General features: G+C 35.7%; 1 long non-coding RNA gene across 7 annotated transcripts in view; it reads right to left on the bottom strand.

The window, feature by feature from the left end:
• Window positions 1–5,912: 5,912 nt before the first annotated feature.
• Window positions 5,913–20,691, bottom strand: part of LOC102153892 — a 69,300-nt gene continuing 54,521 nt past the window's right edge. For all 7 annotated transcript variants that reach the window (XR_005381003.1, XR_005381005.1, XR_005380999.1 and 4 more), the window contains 2 exons: window positions 11,178–11,300; window positions 5,913–10,073 (listed from right to left, as the gene is read on the bottom strand). This is a non-coding gene — a long non-coding RNA (uncharacterized LOC102153892). The remainder of the gene's footprint in view (window positions 10,074–11,177; window positions 11,301–20,691) is intronic.

The raw sequence follows: 20,691 nt of genomic DNA, 5'->3' as shown, positions 1-20,691 counted from the left end.
GAATAAGCCTAGAACTCCTTAAGACATGAAATGATCTAGTCAGAGAAACCATTTCCTCTTGTTTAGGCTGCTGCCTCAATCTCTCTCTTGGTCTCCTTTTATCTACCCCTGCCCTCTCTTAAGTCTCTTTTCCCATACTGAGGCTCAGCGTTGTTTTGTTTTTTCTAAAACACATATCCTTTCCTTGACTCTCTTATACTAATTCTCCTCACCTGGCTTGGACTTCTGTGAGTATCAGTGGGTAAGGGGAACATTCAAAGGAGAAAAATGCTACAGTCTCAACCAGTTAACAAAACCCACTGAGTGGATGAATTCCATTGTTTTTCTGTCTGGAATTTGTTTCTGTAGTGAAAATGAACAAGCAAGCTAGTGTTCTGCATAAAAAACAAAGTCCTCTACATCCCAGGCTCCGTGGATTCATTTACATTTATCACTCAAATCATTCCCTGTTCTGTAATCTCACTTTTTGTCCTCTTCTCAATTCACAGCCCTTATATCTTAACCCCCCTCCCCCAACAAAGTGAATCTCACAAGACCACATGTTACTCTGCCTCTGATTATTAGTTACTATATTTGCATATTGTGTCTGCTCATTATAATGTTATTAGCTTGAAGAGCAGATCTTGCAGCAGAAGTTATCAGGAGTGACACTATACAGTTCTTTTTAGCGAGGACCTTTTCTCAACTTGGAGCTGTCATTTTTATGACTGCAATCATATAGTCTCTTCCTTTTTTTACAGATTTTATTTATTCATTTATTTATTAGAGAAAAAGCGAGAGAGCCTGAGCAGGGGGAGGAGCAGAGGGAGAGAGAGAATCTCAAGCAGACTTTGTGCTGATCCCAGAGCCTGACTAGGGGCTCATTCTCAGGACCCTGAGATCACGACCATAATAAAGAGTGCCATAATCAAGAGTCCACCTTAATCAACTGAACCACCCAGGCACCCACTCCTGTAGTATCTGCCTTTTTGAGATTATTTTAATAATGCCTTTGTGTATTTTATGCACTAAAAATATCCTCCTAAATGCACTAAATTTATTATTATAGTTCTATTAACATTATATAAAAATATTGCCAATCATAATAAAGTGATTATATCTTACAAACTATTTATCCAAATATATATAAGCTCAATTTAGTGCCCCAATTTGTTATAAGGACCTGACATGTTATTATTCTATTTGTCTCTAAATCTTTTCTTCTAAGAATAACCTATATGCATACCTACTCATTTATAATAAACCATAAGCTGTCTGGATATAGCTCTCCAGGCTTTGTCTGCTGGCAGAGTCTCTCAGCCAATAAGAGCTAGTGTGACAGTCTGAGCTAGACTTGGCCTCTCAGCCAATGACTGTCAGTGTACTATACTGCAAGTGCTCTCAATTTCAGTCTCTTCTCGCCATTATTATATATTCCTGTGAATAATTTTGACTCAGGATGGCTGCCAGAAAATGTAATGGACCTACTCATCCCCCCAAAATCAAGCAAAGAATGTACTACCAAATATAAAGATTAATTTTGCAAGTGGCTGAAGGAGCTTAATGAAATGGTACTCAGAGGCAGATAAAGATCACAGGCAATTAAGGACTAGTGCTTTGACTTTATAAAGGGCATCAAAAGCATTAGTGCAGCATGGAAGTACTGACCAACCATTATATGAACTGCAATTGCAGGCATATAGAGCTGGAGGTATGCCATGATTTCAGGAGTTTTGAAGAGGTTGAAAGAGGAATTCTATCCCTTTATCCAGATGACGCGGTAAGGACATCATCTCCCTAAGGATGACTGAATTATTGCTGATCCCATTTTCTTCGTTCTACAAATGTGTTAAATGGGATACCCTTTATATGCCAAGTTCTTAGTATAAGAGACTTCTCTGATCCAGGGAAAAGTTTCTTTTTCAAATCAACACTGTACATCACTTTCAAGGATTCCCCAGTCTTTTCTGCTGGCAGACTTTGGGCCCTGCACCTCTTATTTCCTCTTTACCTCTTCACATTTAGCTCTCAATTTTCATCCTCACACTGTGAACTTTTGAATGTGCCATTTCTTATATCTAGAATGTTTGTGTCTTCTTGCTTCTTTTCATAGTGAAATATAATCTTTGGGATATTCACCCTAGTATTCTTCTTTAAGGAAGCCTTCAATGAACCTTCAGGTAGGCCAGTCCCCATGCCAGGTTCCCATGCAATATGCCACCACCCTGCAAACCTCTCCATATACCTGTTACAGTTTATAATTCTTATTTATTTATGCCACTGTGATATGGTATAATCACATGAAAGCAGGAATTATGTGTGTACTTTTACTCACCATATACTCCCAGCACCTAACATAGTATGGCATACTGTAGATTCCTAATTATCATTTGTTGAATGACTGAATGGACTCAAAGTCACTTTCCAATTTCATTTTCCACCATCCTCCCATTTCCCTGTGCTCTTTATTATCCAGTTATCTTAATGTCAGTATGATACTCCCCAAACATATAATGTGCTTTCACATTTATCTACCTACGTTTATCATCTCTCTCCAGTCAGAAATGCATTTTATGCTTATTGAAATTATGCTTCTAGCTTAAATGCCTTGTTCTCAGATATTCATTTCCTAGTCCCCCACCCCCACCCCAAATTTCTTTTTTTTTTTCTCAGCACTTTTACAACATTTAATTATACCTTTAGTACTCTTCTCTTAGTCAGTCTGTGCTGCTCTAACAAAACAGCATAGAGTGGGTTGCTTAAACAACAAACATTTATTTCTCACACTTCTAGAGGCTGAAAGTCTGTGATCAGGATGCCAGCATGGTCGGATTGTTGATGAGGGTCCTCTTCCTGGTTTACAGATGGATGCTTTTTCACTCTATCGTTACATGACTGAGACAGAGAGCTCCAGTGTGTTTCTCTCCTTACGAGGACACTAATTTTATCATGGATGCTCTACCCTTCTGACCTATAAACTTAATTCATCTCCCAAAGGATCCATATCCAAAATCCATCCCCTTGGAGATTGGGGTTTTGACATATGAATTTTGGGTAAATACAAACATGCAGTCCATTACACTCTTAGAGGCCCCAAATTATGCACATTTTTTTTGTTCCTCAACTGATTTTCCTAGCTCTTAGACACTGACTTTGAACACAGATTATACGTATGTTTATAAATGTTTCTTGAATTAGATTAAAATGTTCCAAAAAGTTTATTATCCAGCTCTTCAGAAGGTTGGTCCTTGATAGGGAAGAGTTAAAGACATGGCTTCACTTTGCAGAAGGTGATAATGGCAGACAGGATCATGCGCAAGGTCATGATGGACAGAGAAGAGAGACAAAGCAGTGTGGAGGCTGTGTGAAGAGGGTGTGCTTATGGAAGTAGAGTGATTTCTGAGCAGCCATTGTGGGGACCTTAGGGGTTGGACTGATGAAGCACTCAACATGTTTGGCTTAGCACAGCATGATGCTTTGTGTAACCCTGCTTTCCCCTTTAGAAAAATCTACAATACAGGTCTACACTATTCTTCAGATTTCTGGAATTGAATCTGTGGGATTTGAGGGGTGGTTGATGATGGGAAGATATAGGCCCCAAGACAGTTTGTTTCTTGTAGATTATATATACATTCTGAAAATAAGAGGTAAGATAGAGGTTAGGAAGGTGGAGACAGGCTTCACAGGCAGAAGGAGAAACTTTTTTTAACCCTTTTTTAAAGCAATTACTCCCCCCTCCCATCTTTTTGTTATTTTATATTACTACAATGGACCTCAAATTTTCAGTCATTAAAAAACTCAACATAACGTTTGATGCAGTCACTGGTACATTTGTTAAAGGTCATTTACAGTTTATAGGGATTAATTGTGTGAAATGACATATGAAGCCCTGACGGGCTAAAGGGAAGATGTCCTGATTTGGGGTTAAGGATATGCCTAGGACAATAGACTTGACATGAACTCTCACAGTTCATGGAATCTAGTAAACTCTTAAAGAATAAGGATGAAGTTAATTGCTGATGTGAATTGAATAGGGACATGAAAACAAAGAGAGCCAGCTTATTTACTTGTTCTAAGGTGTCTTATTTGTATGTTTTAAAGTGTCTGCAGCTCAAGTCTTGCTAGCATACAGAATCACAGGATTCTAGGGTTGAAAGGCCAAAAGAAATAATTTACCTCTTCTCAGCAAATCTGGATCTGTCAAAGTGAGTCCCATTAGCAAAGATCCTGAAGAAAGAAAATATTATAACTTTCACTGTGACCTATTTTTTAAACAACTCTTATTTAAAAAAATTGTTACATATAATATGGGCTTATCATCATTCAACTATTTTGAATTTAATCTGAAGAATTAGATGGCAAAGATTAGGAAACATTTTAAAATTCTTTTTCCCACTGAGTTAGGCTTGGCTGTCTTGGTATGTTGGAAATGGTTATTCTCCTAAGGAAATTTCTACTGGAGAAAAGCAAATCTCTCGCATTTCCTCTTGACCTTATAGGTAACTTCAACTTTACTCCATCTCTCACAGTTACATTTGGGTACCTGAAAATGGGACGAGAAGCAGTATGATACTTTTAGGCTGCTGTGACTATATTTTTGTGTGTATCGTCTTTTCTTTAAAATAAACGATGGCATTATGGATACAGTAGTCCAAAATATGTACATAGTTCTTTCATGTGCATCATGAAAAATGGTAATTTCTTCTCTATTTAATAAGTCCATGTTAGAATTCAGTTACATGTGTTGTCCCAGGCTTTTCTTTTCCAGACTAAGGAATCTATAATTTCTAAACCTTTTTTATATGTGTTATGTTGCAATGACTTTATCTAACAATCATCATTCACTATAAAGCCTTTTCCCTCACAATATATTCTTAATGAGCACATTCTAGTTGGGCATACATTGATCAACAAGCAGCTGAGCTTCCTGCCTTCCAATGGGTCCCTTACACTGCCAAGAGTCATTGAGGAACCTAAAAAATGTGTAAGACATAATTCTTCCACCTAAGAAATTTCACTTCAATAGGAAGGGAAGAAAAACATAAAATCGGCTTTTTTAAAACTTATGTACCAGGTCCTGTGCAATGCATTTTGAGAAAGTGATGCCATTCAATCCTCAAATACCCCTTCAAGTTATGTATTATTTCTTCATTTTTGCAAATCTGAGGTTCAGTGAAATTAAGTTACTTCCTGATATAACACAGATAGGCAGAGTTGGAACTGAAACTAGTTTTTTGTGGACTCCAGGACCCTAACTTTTCTTGCTAAAATTACGTACACAAAGTAATGCAATGCACTAGCAACCACATAGGAGTTGTCCTATAACAATGCATTCAAATGTTAGTGACCATGTGAACCACCTAGGGATTTTTTTTTCAATTCAGAATCTTGTTCAGTAGGTTTGGGATGGGGCCTGAGATATTGCAATTCTAACAAGCCCCAAAGTGATGTTGATTGCCACTTTCAAGGACCACACTTTGAGTAGCAAGATGATATAGGGAAATAAAAGGGAGAAGAAGAGTCCAGATGTGGAGAGTGCCTTAAAAAAGAGGTGACATTTGGAAGGGCCCTTGAATAATAGGAAGAATGAGAAAGAAGCAGACATGAGAAGGAGGAGGTAAATGGTAGCAGAAAAGCATGAGTAAGAGTGTGAAGGTGAGAAAAATAAATGCAAAATATGTGTGTGATGGTTAAAAGTATGATGATGAAGGTATAGGTACTATGTAGGTTCATGGTAGATAATTACAAACTGGTATATAGGTGTTAAGTGGATTACAGAATTCCTTGATGTGAGGCAAAAGATTATGAAATTAATTTTTTAAGATTTATTTATTTATTTCTGTGTGTGAGAGAGAGGAGTGTGGGGTTGGGAAAGAGAGAATCTCAAGCAGACTCCCTGCTGAGCATGGAGCCTGAGTTAGTGCTCAATTTCAAGACCTTGAGATCATGACCTATGCTGAAATCAAGAGTCAGAGGGCTAACTGACTGAGTTACCCGGGCACTCCAGATTATGAAATTAATTCTAAATGCAAAAGGAATCCACTGGAGAATATTATAGAAATTAGAATATTATAGAAATATGAAGAAAGTATTGCTTTAAGAAATTTAATCTGGCAATGTTAGGTTGAAGGCAAGGAAAAAGCAATGAATTATGATAGATATCAATGATTTAGATAGGAAATGATAGAAACTTAAATTTCAGTGATAACAGGAAAAACACAAAGTGTAAATATCAACCAGTGTAAATATGAACTATACTTTGAAACCACTTAGTTTAATAAGTGAGAGTATGGAGTCAAGAATGAATCTGAGTTTACCATCTGTTATTAACAGAATGATGCTATGATCGACAAACTTGGGCACAGAGAGATTAGTTGATTAGAGAAAACAATAATATGCCCGCTATATCATTCGTTCCCTAAATCTGCTGCCTCTCTTACTGGGTCCATTCTTATAGAGACTGTCTTTAGGTGCCATCCCTAGGTAGATGGTTAGATTGATTCTTGAGTGAGGATTTGTGGTGAATGTGGCAAAATGACATCTGGTGATAAAGATTTTATGATGGAGTGTGATGTCTCTGCTAGATAGGAGAATACATAAAACTAGAGGTTGAGAAGGGTGAGAGACTGAGAAAAATAGAGGATCTAAATTTAGTTTATGTCTTAGTGAATTGTGAGCAGATGAAGTGAAAGTGAGAGATTGAGAAAATGGGAAGATATAAGTTGTGGCCAGAGTATAGGATATTGGAGTGAAATATTTCAGAGGTGGGACAGACATAAGTGATAACAATTCTGGAGTTACCACAGAAGTGTACAGCTAAACTGAGATGGTAGAAGAAGGCCTTTTGAGTTGTGGATCCAGAAATTTTGATCATAGTCTATTGAATATATATTATTTGCATAGATGATAAAATCTACCAGGTTGATGTTAGAAGATAGTGGATAAAGAATGTGAGCCAGTACCAAATTTGAAGATGTGATTTGGTAATTGGTAAATGATAGGGAGATAGAAGAATAGAATATAGTACTGCAGGATAGCATTAGACTTCAAGGAGAGGAAAATTTGGTGAAGCCTGTAAAAGTAGAAACCTGGGCGTGCCTGGATGGCTCAGTAGATTGAGCATGTGACTCTTGGTTTTGGTTGGGGTCATGATCTCAAGGTCCTGCGATCAAGCCCTGTGTAAGGCTCTGCTCTCAGCATGGTGTCTGCTTGAGATATTCTTCCTCTTCTTTTGCCTCTCACTCCCCCCTACCCATTCATGCACACATGCAGGCACTCTCTCATAAATAAATAAATAAATAAATAAATAAATAAATAAATATTTTAAAAAAGAAAACCCAGAAACTTAAACATGACAATGTGATTTGGAAAACTCCAGTATAACTTCCTGTTTCATGTATATGCTTTTATGTTTTTAAGTATTATTTTTTTGTATTTTTTGGTGGGGTTTCGGGTTGGATAAACAGCAAAAGAGGGGTTAAGTGATAGCTCCACATCAGAAAGAAATTTAAGAACTAAATGGGACTGAGGTGGAGAGAGAAAGGGAACTAGTTTTCATTGAGGTAAGTTAGACAACTAACAGGTGTCTGGAAGCTTACCATGTGTACCAAGATAAGGTGGAGTATGAAAACACAGTAGAATAGTAAGGGGAAGAACTGAAAGAGACAATGTGCCATACTCCTATTCTTGAGCCCTCCTATTTTGATGCTTTTAAATTACCATGTGGCAAAATCTATTATCTTATAATAGCTTATCTCATCGATTCTCACAAAAATCTTAGGTAATATCTACTAGTAACTATTTTGTAAATGAGCAAAAATTCTGAAAGAAGGTGAGCAAGAGTTTTTAGAAATAAGTAGCCAAGGAATTTGGAATAATGTCGAGTATGTCATAGATATAAAGGCTGGGGTTAACCAGGATAATGACAAGAATTAGAAAAGAGAGAATCCAACTAAAGATCATTCAACTAGTGAGTAACAGAACTCACCATGAAGTTAATGCTGTTGGCATGGTAAGACATATTGTGTTTGAGATGTATGGAGGAGAAAATCTGAAACTCAAAAAGGAAGAATGAAATACCAAAAATAATAAAGTGCTTCTGTAGACAGAATGTTGTCATTGGAATAATTTGGAAGATTTACCAATCCTGTTATTCTGAAAGTAATGTTAGTATGTAGGCATTGTCTAGACAAGGATCAGTAAACTTCTACCATACAGTGCGAGGTTATAAATAAATGCTTTACAAACCATATAGATGATCACAATTGCTCAACTCTGCTGTTTTGACATGAAAGTAATCAAAGACAATACAGAAATAAGTGAACATGACTGAATTCCAATAAAACTTCATTTACTTACAAAAACAGGCAGTAAAAAAAAAAAAAGAAAAAAAAAACAGACAGTAGACTAGATTTGGCCTACAGTTTGACAATGCTTGGTCTAGAACATTTCTCCTAAAGGATGGACTTTCCAATATCATCTTGACATGGAAAGACCAACCCTGTCTAGATGCAATAAGAGAACTACTCAAGGATTCATTCATTATTCTGATTATCTAATTTATAATTCTCTAGTTCCATAGATGAAGTTCTACCACAATCCTTTCCTATTTTCTTTCTTGAACTTTATGCCCACACTTAGTTCTCTGACACTGTGTTTGCCTTTTTTGTTTTGTTTCTGATTTCTACAAAATATTAAGATCATTTGAAATGATAACAGTGTTTCTCAAAGTTTAGATAGTATGCCTAACTTGGCACCATAAATTGAATGAACATGCATTTTATTATCAGGGCTCTTGGCTAGAGAACTGTGGAAATATAGGAAATTAAAAATTTCCTGAAAGATATCAGAAAAATGTTTCTTGATTCAAAAGAGGAATTATCAAACTATGATTTAAAAGTTTGAGGTAGGGATGGGTGTGGAAATTAAAATATTTTCATAGATACTTAATACATATTTCTTCATGACGAAGAATCATGTTGATGTGAAACAATATCACATATTTAAATATCACTATTCCTCTGGAGAATGTGTAGCTTAATACAATGCCTCAGATAAAAAAACAAAGCTTTGTAATTTGAAGAAACTTTTTGGACAGTTCCATTATACTTCACTTTAACAAGATATGTCGCTATAGGGGTATTAAATATCAATCTGGCATTAAACAAAATAGGCCGCCAAGGCATGCTCACCAACTGAGAAATATAGTTACAATAATTATGAATAACTTTTGTCAATTGTTTTCAGTTACTTAAAGTGAGCTTTGTGCCTTTGTGATGCTCATAATTTTTCTTTTGCTTTTTTCTGCTGTAGTGTAAACTAATATATTGCAATGTGTATTTGAATTCCCTTTGCTACATAATGTTCATTAGGTGTAACATTTCGTTTTAATGTTCTTCTATAATTTTGGATTACATAAATCTAGAAATAGAACTATCATTTATTTTTATTTAAATTTTTTGTCATGTATTTCACATCATTGTTCTGGCACCACCTTTAGTATTTGTAATGTTTTGTTACTGTCTTATTTACCTCATCTGTGTATTTCGGATAAGATTGTCTCAATGTGAGAGATGGGTAGCTAAAAGGATTGAAAATAATTATTTTTATTAGCGATCATAAACTATTTACCTAAAAGATGCAGTCCAGTTAAATGTAAGTTATAGCTGATTCCAAGTAGGAAAAATGGATTGGGGGTAGATAATAAACCACATTTATTTATCTTTTTTATTTGTTATTTATATTATTTTGAAATCTGAGATGTGTTAACTGTGAATAGTATATCTAATTTACTTTAGATTGATTTGAGTTATGTGTTTTTATGATGATGTTCTTGTTCTTTAAAGCATGCAAAAAAATTTTGGGGTGAATTTTTAGTTTCTTGGTAGGTCTTCTTTACTTAGGGAAATGAAGTTACTTAGCTCAGGCTAATGAGATTAAAGTCCAAGGTCCAATATCTCAGCATGAGTCATATAGCTTCTCTTTGTTCTATAGACACCAAGTGCATCTGTCATCCAGCCAAATACATTACAAAGGTCCATCAGTAGGTGAGTCCGGTGTTAAAATAGAGATGAGATTGTGCATATCCATTTCAACTAGGAATACAGCAGAATGTGCATGTTTTAGACAGCAGTTCATAAAAGCAGTCTGTTATACAAAATCTGAAGCATATAATAACATATAAAGACATGTAATTTGGATGAGGTCAGGTGTGTTCAGGGTGGTATGGCTATAGATGACAAGTAATTTGGGAAGAGAGTTTCCTATTCATTTTATTTATTATCCTAACAAAATAACCACATTGAAATAGTGAATGCTAAATACTTGTTGAATTCAATCAAACATCTGGTTAAAAGTTGCTGAATTAGAAAGAAATTTTCTAGATAATATGTTGATATGTGTACATCTGGTATTTGCTTACCTTTTAGTTATTTTTATGGATATTATTATTATTTCCCTCCCAAAGATAAGTTATTTCTCTCATTCTGATCCCCATCTCCACCCTCAGCTTGCTTTTCAGATTTCATTTCATTATTCTCCATTCAATTTGCAATGCAAGCAATACTCCCAATATTTCTTTTATTTTTTTTGGAGGCTTTCTCTTTCTTTTCCCATTAAATTGAAACTTTGGATCTCATATTCTACATTTGTTGTATTTCTTTTTTCTTGTTACCTCTCCTAGGACTTGGAGTAAGTCTAAGAATATATGCTGTTGGTATGATGTTTCCATGATGTGTTTTCAGTAAATGAGATCCTTGCAATGTGCTGTGAGGAAGTAGAAGATAGAATCTCTTGGTTATACCCCAGAGATTACAATATTGAAAAAAAAAATCCCTGTATGTATCATCACCGCAAACCTTAAAACTCCTTAACACTTATAAGGCACTGATCTAGGCTTTGTGACTCAAACTGCTGGGATGACTTGAGAACCCACTGAAACAGAGCTTCTGATTTTGCTGTAAAGTATTTATGAGTGCCCAACGCATGACTTAACTTTGTTAGTCTCCATTTCCTTATATAAAAATGTGGGGGAATGAGCCAAATTTCATTTTTCTGACTTTTTTTTTTTCAGTAACAGCATTTTAGAATTACAGTCTTTTCTTGGTACTGCAAGGTATAAAACAGTGAAAAGCAAAGCATCTCCTACTGGCAAGGGAAAGGAGCTCAGTCAGAACCTCTTTGGCCCCCCTTCCTGTTACCTCTCTTGGGTTGCTTCAGGTATTGCCCTGGAACACAGCTTGAAGCCCAGCGACCAGATGATTTCCAACGTTTTATCCAAATGGGGATTTCTAAACATTACATGTGGTCTACCATCTTGGCCCCTACAAACAAGAGGTATTGAGAGTGTGTTGAATTGAACTAAACAGAATCAAATTAAGCTAGCACCACTCAGTATCTCTAGGATTCCTTCGAACTAGTCTCTATAAGCAAAGAATGGATATTCTTTGCTTTCTATATTCACCTGGCTTCTAGCAGTTTGTAAGAGAAACTCACTTGTTTGGTCTCATTTGCATGATGTTAGAGAGGGTACATATTTGAGTCTCAGATGACAAGAAGTTTAATTTTTATTTAGCCCTATTCATATAAAAATGCTTTGGTTGATGATACTTAACAAAAATAAACAAGTGTATTGATAAAATATGGGAAAAAGGATTAGCTGACTTAAAAGCATTGGTCAGTAGATTATTTAGACAATGGATCATTGAATAGGAATTTAAATTTATTTTATTTAATAATATTCCCTCAAAAACTAATTGTGATACTTTAAGAATTATATCCAGAGATATATTATTTCCAGAGATAAATTGGTGCCTGAATAAATTGGTTTTTTTTTTCTGGGCCAAATAAGACTTTAGTATTGTTAAAACTTTAACAATTTAGAATAACTCAGGACAATAGTTACTATACATGAATGAAAAATTTTTAACTAGAACACTGGTTGTTGGGGGGAAAAAGCGTTTCTCTGGGGGTAGAAAAGAGGTTTCTTTTTTTACTTCATTTTGAGTTTATGCCTGCTAGAATGCTATATTTTAAAAGATACTTATAAAGGTTTTAGAAGGTTATTCAATTTTTTTGAGGTTTAAGCACAAATGTGCTTTTCTCTTCTCCTCCCTCAATAGGAAGAAATGGATAATCAAAGAAATTTTTAAAAAATTGTGTAGCCTTGGTAACCAGGAGTAGGAAAAGCATGGACAATTAAATTTTACCACTAATTACTAAGACTCATTTTTAAGGCAAGTAATCTTAACTTCCTCCCCCCACTGAAATCCAGAGCTACTAACCAATTGAAAATCTGAGTGGGTATAATTTAATTTCTATTATTTTTCTTGTGCACTCTCTGAAGTAGTGTCTAAATAAAGATAGAGTAGTCCTAAAAAGGACTACTGTGAAAGGGAAATGGTATGTGGAAGAGTGAAGAAATAATTCTCGGGGATCAAAAGGAAGATGGCTGAGATTGAATTGATCTTCTCCTATAGCTAATTTGACTGGATTGTTCCTAAATGAATTCTTGTTGGTTTATTTCTCTTCGTATCTCAAATGCACATAACCCTTTCCAGGCATTGTCTCATGGAGAAAATGCCATGTATAAGGTTTAGAGTTAAAACCCTGAGAAATCTGGACCCATCCAATTGTGGAATCGGTTTTCCAAGTATTTATTTTTCTCGAGATCTGGCCATGATGGAACTCAGCAGTCATCAAAACTTTGAAATAGTCCCCCATTTATAGTGGTCAGATACTATTGTGAAGATACTAGAAAGAATTCTTAAAAAAAAAAGAGAGAGAGATTTATTTATTCATGAGATAGAGAGAGGTAGAGGGAGAAGCAGGCTCTTCATGGAACAGGGAGTCTGATGCAGGACGCTATCCCAGGACCCCAGGATCATGACCTGAGCTCAAGGCAGCCACTTAACCAACTGAGCTACCCCACATGCCATTAAAAATAGTTCGAATGCACCACTTTTAATATGTAAATATTTTTCATGAAAGCATTTATTTGGAATCAGTGCCATAGTATGCTGTATCCACTTATTACTTTATTTAGTCTACATGGTCTAGGAATATGAAAGTCAAAATAATGGCTGAGTTTGTTTTAATGCCTTGAGTATAAAGTTGATAATCCTGACCTTAAAGGTCTTACATTTAAAATTTTGTTTTGTCAGGTTTGGGTCTAATATTAGATCATAGAAGTACTAAATATATCCAGAAGCTGTAATGAGGAGGCCTTTACAAACTTGAACATGAGGAAACATTAATTGACCTTTGAAAGAGTCTAGTGAAGGGCTGACTTTTTAAAAATTCTATTTGAATTTCTACAATCATCACACAGTGACTTGTAGCTTTTGGAGAGCAATGGGACACCTATACAAGATGCTTCTCTGAACTCAGATGCTTTCTGGGACCTATGAACCCAGAAAACCAAGCTGACCCAAGTCAGGGAATGGGCTCCTCAGACTGGCCACAGGAACACCAGATTTTGCAAAGTAAGAGGACGTTAATGTGGATGCATATTAGCTTTTCTGCATCTCTTCATCTATCTTTCTTAGTTTTCAATACTGAGATTACTGCTCTTTGCTACTTACCTCTAAATCTATCAAAGTGATTACACAAAATGGTAAGAGAATGTCCATTAATTTATCATTTCTTTAATAAAATAAGAAAGCAAAGTTTAAGTCTCCTTAAGTTTGTAGAAATTGTGGGTAAGTACCAATAAAAACATGGAATATAGCAAGATTTTGTTACAATTTAAATGGCTGAGGATTATTCAACCACCCCTAGGTTGACGTGGCTGAAATGATCATTCTGGAATATTGGTAGGTGATGAGAGAGTGGTCCTAAAAATACACTAGCCCTAGGAAAATGATCAAGTATATGATGTAAACCTCAGTTATTTGATTAAATCCTATTTTCCCTGTTACAATGAGGGTTGTGTTCTTAACGGATTTTTTTCCCTGTTAAATTCTCAGTAGCCAAAAAGTGCCTGGCACATAGTATGTGCTTTGTAAATATTGGCTGAATTGTATCTATTTAATCTGTAGCCCTGTTCCAAGTACAAGTGAGAAATTTAAATGTACTTATTGCTGGCAGTTGGATGGGGGACAGACTTTAATCATGAGACTCTTCCTACTTCTCATCTTCTTTTCTAAGCAGCATAGTGAGGGAGGTGGGGCCCTGTTAGGCTCTCACAAACTTTATTACTGACTGGCTACCACAAGCATTTTATCAAGATCCATCTCTATCTTTTCTTAGATGGGTTTTCTAAGAGAAACTTGGTAAGTTTCAGCTTTATTATAGATAGAAAAGCAAATCATGATTTTTCTTTCCTTTGGCTTTGGGGGACCTAGGTGGCTCAGTCAGTTGAACCTCCAACTCCTGGTTTCAGCTCAGGTCATGATCTCATGGGTCATGGGATAGAGCCCCAAGTCAGGATCCCTAGTTGGCAGGGAGTCTGCTTGAAATTCTCTCCCTCTGCTCCTCCCCAAATATCCGCCCACTCTCTCTTTCTCAAATTAAATAAATAAATAAATAAATACATAAATAAATATTTTTTAAAAAAGCTTTGGCCTCACTTACTTATAGGTATGAACTATTATCAAATCCTGTGGTATACTTTTGTTGAAGCAACATGATGAAGTACAAAATTTAAACATCTTAAATAAATCTTATATTATCTTCATTCTAATCCACATGTCAAAATACAGGTGATCAGCACATTTTAATTTTAAAGTCTTTAGAATCACAGATTTGTTTATTGAATTGGATGTCAATCACTGATATGAGTAGTAATTAATTACCTTGGTGAATGCAATATACTCAGAGTTACTGGGTTTTTAGAGAGCTTTATTCCTATATCTTAAGACAGAGTATATAGGCTCATATCTTCATTCATTCAATAAACACCTGGTGAGGCTTTTCCAGGGTGCAGTTTCTATTCTAGGTGAGGCTGCAGTCTAATGCTACACATTCCCTGCCCCAAGGAGATCTCAGTTTAGGAGTGGAGGAAGGAAATTGGAGAACCCGGATTACTGTGGTAAAATTATATTGAAAGTGTTGTAGAAGCATGTAGAAGAAGGGCATTAAAAAAAGGCACTGGAGGGATATTCAGGAAGAGTTCTCAGGTGAATATATATTGATTAGACATAGAACAGGACAAAGGGACAAACAAATATTTGAAAAAGAAGGACATCTTTGGGTAAATATTTGCAGATGGTAAAGCTAGACAGGTCAGTGAGACATAGTTCATTTTGGATCTAAGGTGATAAGCTAAGGATTGTATTCTGAAAAATATGGGAAGCTCCTGATGGGTTTTCAGAAATGAAGTTATCATGATCAGCCTACTAGTCTTAAAAATCATTTTGAAACATTGTAAGAGAAAGACAATGGGGAAGGGGCTGATGATGAACCCTCCAGGAGGCAAGTAGTGTTGAAGCTTGAATGAGACACTGGAAATTGAATTATTGGAAAAAGTACATGTGGAGATATGGAATTCTTATTTCTTGGGTTTAAAGGTATTTCAAACTGGAGGTATGGGAGAAGTTAGAGGGAGGAGTTTATGATAAATATAAGGTTTCTGGAATATGGGAGGGAAAGATGAAAAGGATGAATTTGATATATTTGAGATCCTGTGGCGTATCAAGATGGAAATTTCTATTAACTAAGAGTATGTGAGAGAGCACACTGGATTATAAAGGGAAAGGTTTAAGAATGAATTCACTGGGATAAAACACATTTCAGAGGAAAGTAGAGTAGGAGGAAAAGAAAACAGGAAAGCCAGGAAAGAATGATGCCACACAAGTTTAGGAGGCAAAGAGTTTCACAAAAGAGAGTGTGGTCAACAATGCACAATATCAGGGATTTAAGGGGGAAAAAAAGTTGTTTATGGGATTTGATAAAATTGGGTAATCATTGGTGACCTTAGAGAAATAATTTCAGTGAGGTAATCGGTACTTAATCAAGATTTTAATGAGGTATGGGATGACTGAGAAGGGAGTTGAGGAAGCACAATTACTGATAGTATGCTATGAGTTACACCTTACACAGTTACACCTTACACAGAAGTTTGCCTTAACCTGGGAATTCAGAAGAGGGACCACAGAGCAGAACTGGTAACTAGATGCTACTAGAAGAGCACAGAAGATTTCAGAGAGAAGACAACATTTGATTTAAGCTTTGTAATAGAAGAGTAATATTTTTCATAGAATGGAAAGTAGAGGAGATATTTCAAGTGGGAAAAAATGACATTAACATACATGTGATGCTAAAAACATAATCTCCAACTTTGGCTTGCATCCAAATCACATGGAAGGTTTGTTAAAACACACCCAGCATTTCTGACTCAACAGGTTTGTGGCGGGACCTCCGAAATTTCATTTCTAACAAGTGTCCAAGGTGATACTGATGTTGCTGGTCTGTAGACCATAGTTTGAGAACCACTCTGAGTGGAAATGAATTATGAATAAAGGAGTAGCAGGAGAAGAGGCTAGAAGAAAGTTTGGAGTCAGATGAAAGAGGAGTTTGAATATTTGACTAAAGGACATTTTTGTTCCTCAGAAAGTGGAAACAACAAAGTTTTGTACAAAAACATGATTCAAGTTTTACTCTTAGAGGCTTCATTTGCTAGTTCTAGGAAGGATTCATTCATTTATCATACATGAATTTGCTTTACAAATATCTGCTGAATATTGTGGATATCATGGTGCCAGATATGGACAACTTTTAGGAGTTTTCTATAATAATTTCTCTCGAGGTCAATGTTGGTAGAAACCAGGAGAAATGATAAGATGGGTTCAAGAGGGTTTTTTTGTAAAAATAAAAATAATTTATTCAATGAACTTCTACAGAATTATTAGATATTAGCCATTGCTTCTTTTTTAAAAAAGTTTTTAATTCCAATATAGTTAACATACTGTGCTATGTTAGTTTCAAGTGTACGATACAGTGATTTACCAATTCTATACATCACCAGGTGCTCATCACAAGGGCCCTCCTTAATGATGACCATCTATTTCACCTGTATCCCCACTTACCAAGAGTTATTTTGAAGGAAGAATGGATGAACCAATGATGAATGTAAAGTTTTGTAACTGAGAGAATGGGTATGCCATTAAGAGAAACATGAATATCCCCAAGAGGAGGGCTGACTTCTGGAAATAATTCATTCTTTCAACTATTGTACCACATAGTCTTTCATTAGAGACCTGCTAAATTTGAAGTACAGGTTAAAATGTCCCCAAGGCAGAAGAACTTAAGGAGGGGAGAAATTAAGCCTAGCTCATAGTTGAAGCCAGAGGAATGGAGATGCTCACCAGATCTTGAAGAGCTTAAAGTATGAGGGTTGTGGAGTTACATACCACAGCTTAAGATTTCAGGCCCAAAGCAGTCCAGGTGTTGACAAGTTCTAGGATAAGGCCATGTGGAATAGAGGCTGAAATGGAATAAGACTAAGGCATTTAACTTGAAGAAATCAAGGAATTCAAACTAGGTTTTTGGTTAATCTGATAGGCACTAAACTTGTCCAAGAGAGCTGAAGAGAGAGATTGAGTGAATTGTTCAAGTGCTGAATGTACTCTGGACAGTGACCAAGGAGATAACATATGATAATGACATGAAGGAATAGTGTGTCATATATTCACAGGAGTTTGAGCATCACATAAGACATATTTATTTAAGAGGGAGGCAAAGCTGGAGGCAGCAAGAAAAATTCTGACCATTCTCTCCCAAGCTGCCCTCATTCTTCAAATGCTATGGAACATGAGGAGAAGGAGAAAAAGCAGCTCTTATTTGAAAGGCCACATAGAGAGCAAGATTGAGAGTCCATGTGGATGATCAAGCAACCTAGGAATGCTGGGAAGGTGTTTTGTGAAAAATCCATGGCTGGGGGTTTAGGGAAGATTCCCTGAGACAAGGATTTAGTTAAAGAATAGGCAAAAAGGGCAGGGCTGGGAGGATAACTACAGAATTTGAATTAATGACTGGTAGAAGACAGGTGAGTGGAGAAGCATGTATGCATTTTGAGGGCTGGCCCAATATAACCATTCCTGGTAATTCAGACATGGGAATTTATTTAAACTCACCTGTCCATTTCATTTTTCTGCTAGATCCACAACAATATTTATTCTGTGCTTTTCAAATAATACAAGATGGCACCATTTTTTAAAAGTGCATATTCAAATTGTTTTTAAGATTTTGAGTTTTGTGGGATGTCATTGCAAAATCTGTGAGAATACAGTGGATTCAGGGTGCTCATTTGTAATTGAAGAAATTTTAATGTGATGTTAGTGACATGGAATTCTACTGTAGTTTGATTGATATTTACTTATTTTTCCATTCTACTTAAAAATAAGCAATTGGAGGGGTGCCTGGGTGTCTCAGTCGGTTAGCATCTGCCTTAGGCTCAGGTTATGATCCCAGGGTCCTGGGATCGAGCCCTGCGTCAGGTTCCCTGCTTAGCGGGGACCTTGCTTCTCCCTCTCCCTCTGCCTGCTGCTCCCCCTGCTTGCGCTCACGTGTGCTCTGTCTCTCTGTCAAATAATTTTTTTTTAATGTTAAAAAAAAAAAAAAAAAAACAATGAGAGAGGCACCTGAATGGCTCAGTTGGTAAGCGTCCAACTCTTGGTTTTGGCTCAGATCACTATCTCAGGTCGTGAGCTTGAGTCCTACATTGGATTGGGCTCATGCTGAGTGTGGAGCCTGCTTAAGATTCTCTCTCTCTCTCTCTCCCCCTCTCCAGCTTGTGTGCACTCTGTCTCTCTCTCTCAAAAAAAAAAAAAATGCAATTGGAAAGATCCAGTTGGTTGACCGGCTGCTCTGAATATGTTACAGGGAAATATTCCAATTACTAAGGTGATTTTATACAATCCTTTGAAATGATAGTACATTATTTTAATTTTATTTTCCCTTAGTTTATCATCAGTATTTCTTTATGAACCTTACTCCATTTCTTAGCCCATCTGCCAGATCTCTTTTGTGGAGTAGTTGCAACCACAAGTTAGGTTTACAAAATTTCACTGGTTTTAAAGGTCAACATGTAAATGAACTAATTAGGTCAATGCAAATCACCGTAGCACTTTCCGTTACAAACCTCACACCTTTTAAATTCTTTCTGAATTAAATAATGAGCCATATTGTTAACAGAGCTGGCATAACATAAAAAAAGATATTAAATACTTAAGACTCCTAGATAAACAGAAAACTCATTTGCAGATATTTTACAATGATAAAATAATGCATAAAATTATAAGTATAAGATTTACACAGTACAATATTTACAAAATGGAAATGTAACCTTAGTGCTGAGAAGAACAGGAAATTATAAAATGGAATTGAAAGGACTCAAGGAAATGGAACCAACTCTCCATTTGTCTAAAAAGAAATTCCCTTTCTGCTCTCTAAAAAAAAAGTTTCTTAAAACAACAAATGAACAGACAATAAACTGAAGTAACCCAATCTCAAACAGTATAAAAATTTCTATCATCTTAAGTATCTCTATTATTTAGAAATAGTTGAGGTTTTGTTGCATTAATTACTTTTGCTCTTAGTAATTTTGCATGCCATAAAGCAGAACATATAAGTATATACATGTATGTAAATATATGTGTAGATATAGCTGAGCTATATATTGACTTAAGAACAGGTGGTATAAAAAACAACTCTTCAACCCTTTTAGCTGCAGTATGGATAACTGTTAAACAGGCCTATCTTAGCTATGGTTTTGCTTTCCACAGTTTTAGTTGTCTGTGGTCAACCAAAGGCCAGAAGGAGATGATTCAGTAGTAGCCTAATGCTATATAACAATGCCTAAATGGTTTACCTCACTTCGTCTTATCACATAGGCCTTTTATCATCTCACATCACCACAGGAAGTGAGTATATTACAATATCTTGAAAGAGAGAGAGACCACATTCACTAAACTTGTATTACAATGTTATAATTATTCTATTATTAGCTATTGTTCTTAACCTTTATTGTGACTTACTTATAAATTAAGTTTTATGTACATATGGGAAAAACATGGTATGTATAGGGTTTAGTACTATCCATGGTTTCAGGTATCCACTGGGGTTCTAAGAAGGTATACTCCGAGTCAAGAATCCTGAATTACTTTATTTCTTAGAATATTTCCAAGGATGGATATTAAATTTAACTATTTGCAACTCATGGGTAGCTTATAAATCGATTTTAATACCTGCAAAATGGTTTTTTTTAATGTTGAGAAAGTTGAGTGAATAAAATACTAATGGTCATTTCTATTTCTGATATTATATATAAGCTATTGAATAAGTTCCATTCTTAGTCTTGTATCAGAACTAGAAGTAGGAAACCCCTTTTCCTTTCTTTTCCTACTTTGAGCATTTCAAAGACACCAGATGCCTTTTATTTTGATATACAAGTGAATTCATCCCTAAAAATATAGTGAAATGGACGTAATTTTCCTCATGGTATCTACTAATCTATGAGTTCTCTATAGAAGTTCCATTTTTTTTAAGTCTTGAGTGTTTTTATTTTTAAAATATAGTGAGATTTTAAAAAGAATAACAAATGAGAGAGTAACTTATAATATATTAATTCATGCAACAGCAGCTGCCTCTTTTGCTATTAGAGTGTGCTTATGTTCTCAGTTTGGGTGAGAGAGCTCATGTGAGCACACTTCTCTTGTAAAAGAGACAGCTGCTGCTGCATGTATTAATACATATCAAATGGCTCCAGAGTAAACA

Source organism: Canis lupus, chromosome 29, assembly GCF_011100685.1.
Source record: "Canis lupus familiaris isolate Mischka breed German Shepherd chromosome 29, alternate assembly UU_Cfam_GSD_1.0, whole genome shotgun sequence".
NCBI classification, from domain to species: Eukaryota; Metazoa; Chordata; class Mammalia; order Carnivora; family Canidae; genus Canis; species Canis lupus.
The sequence above is the reverse complement of the archived record's forward strand: the minus strand, read 5'-3'. Positions and strand labels throughout refer to the sequence as shown.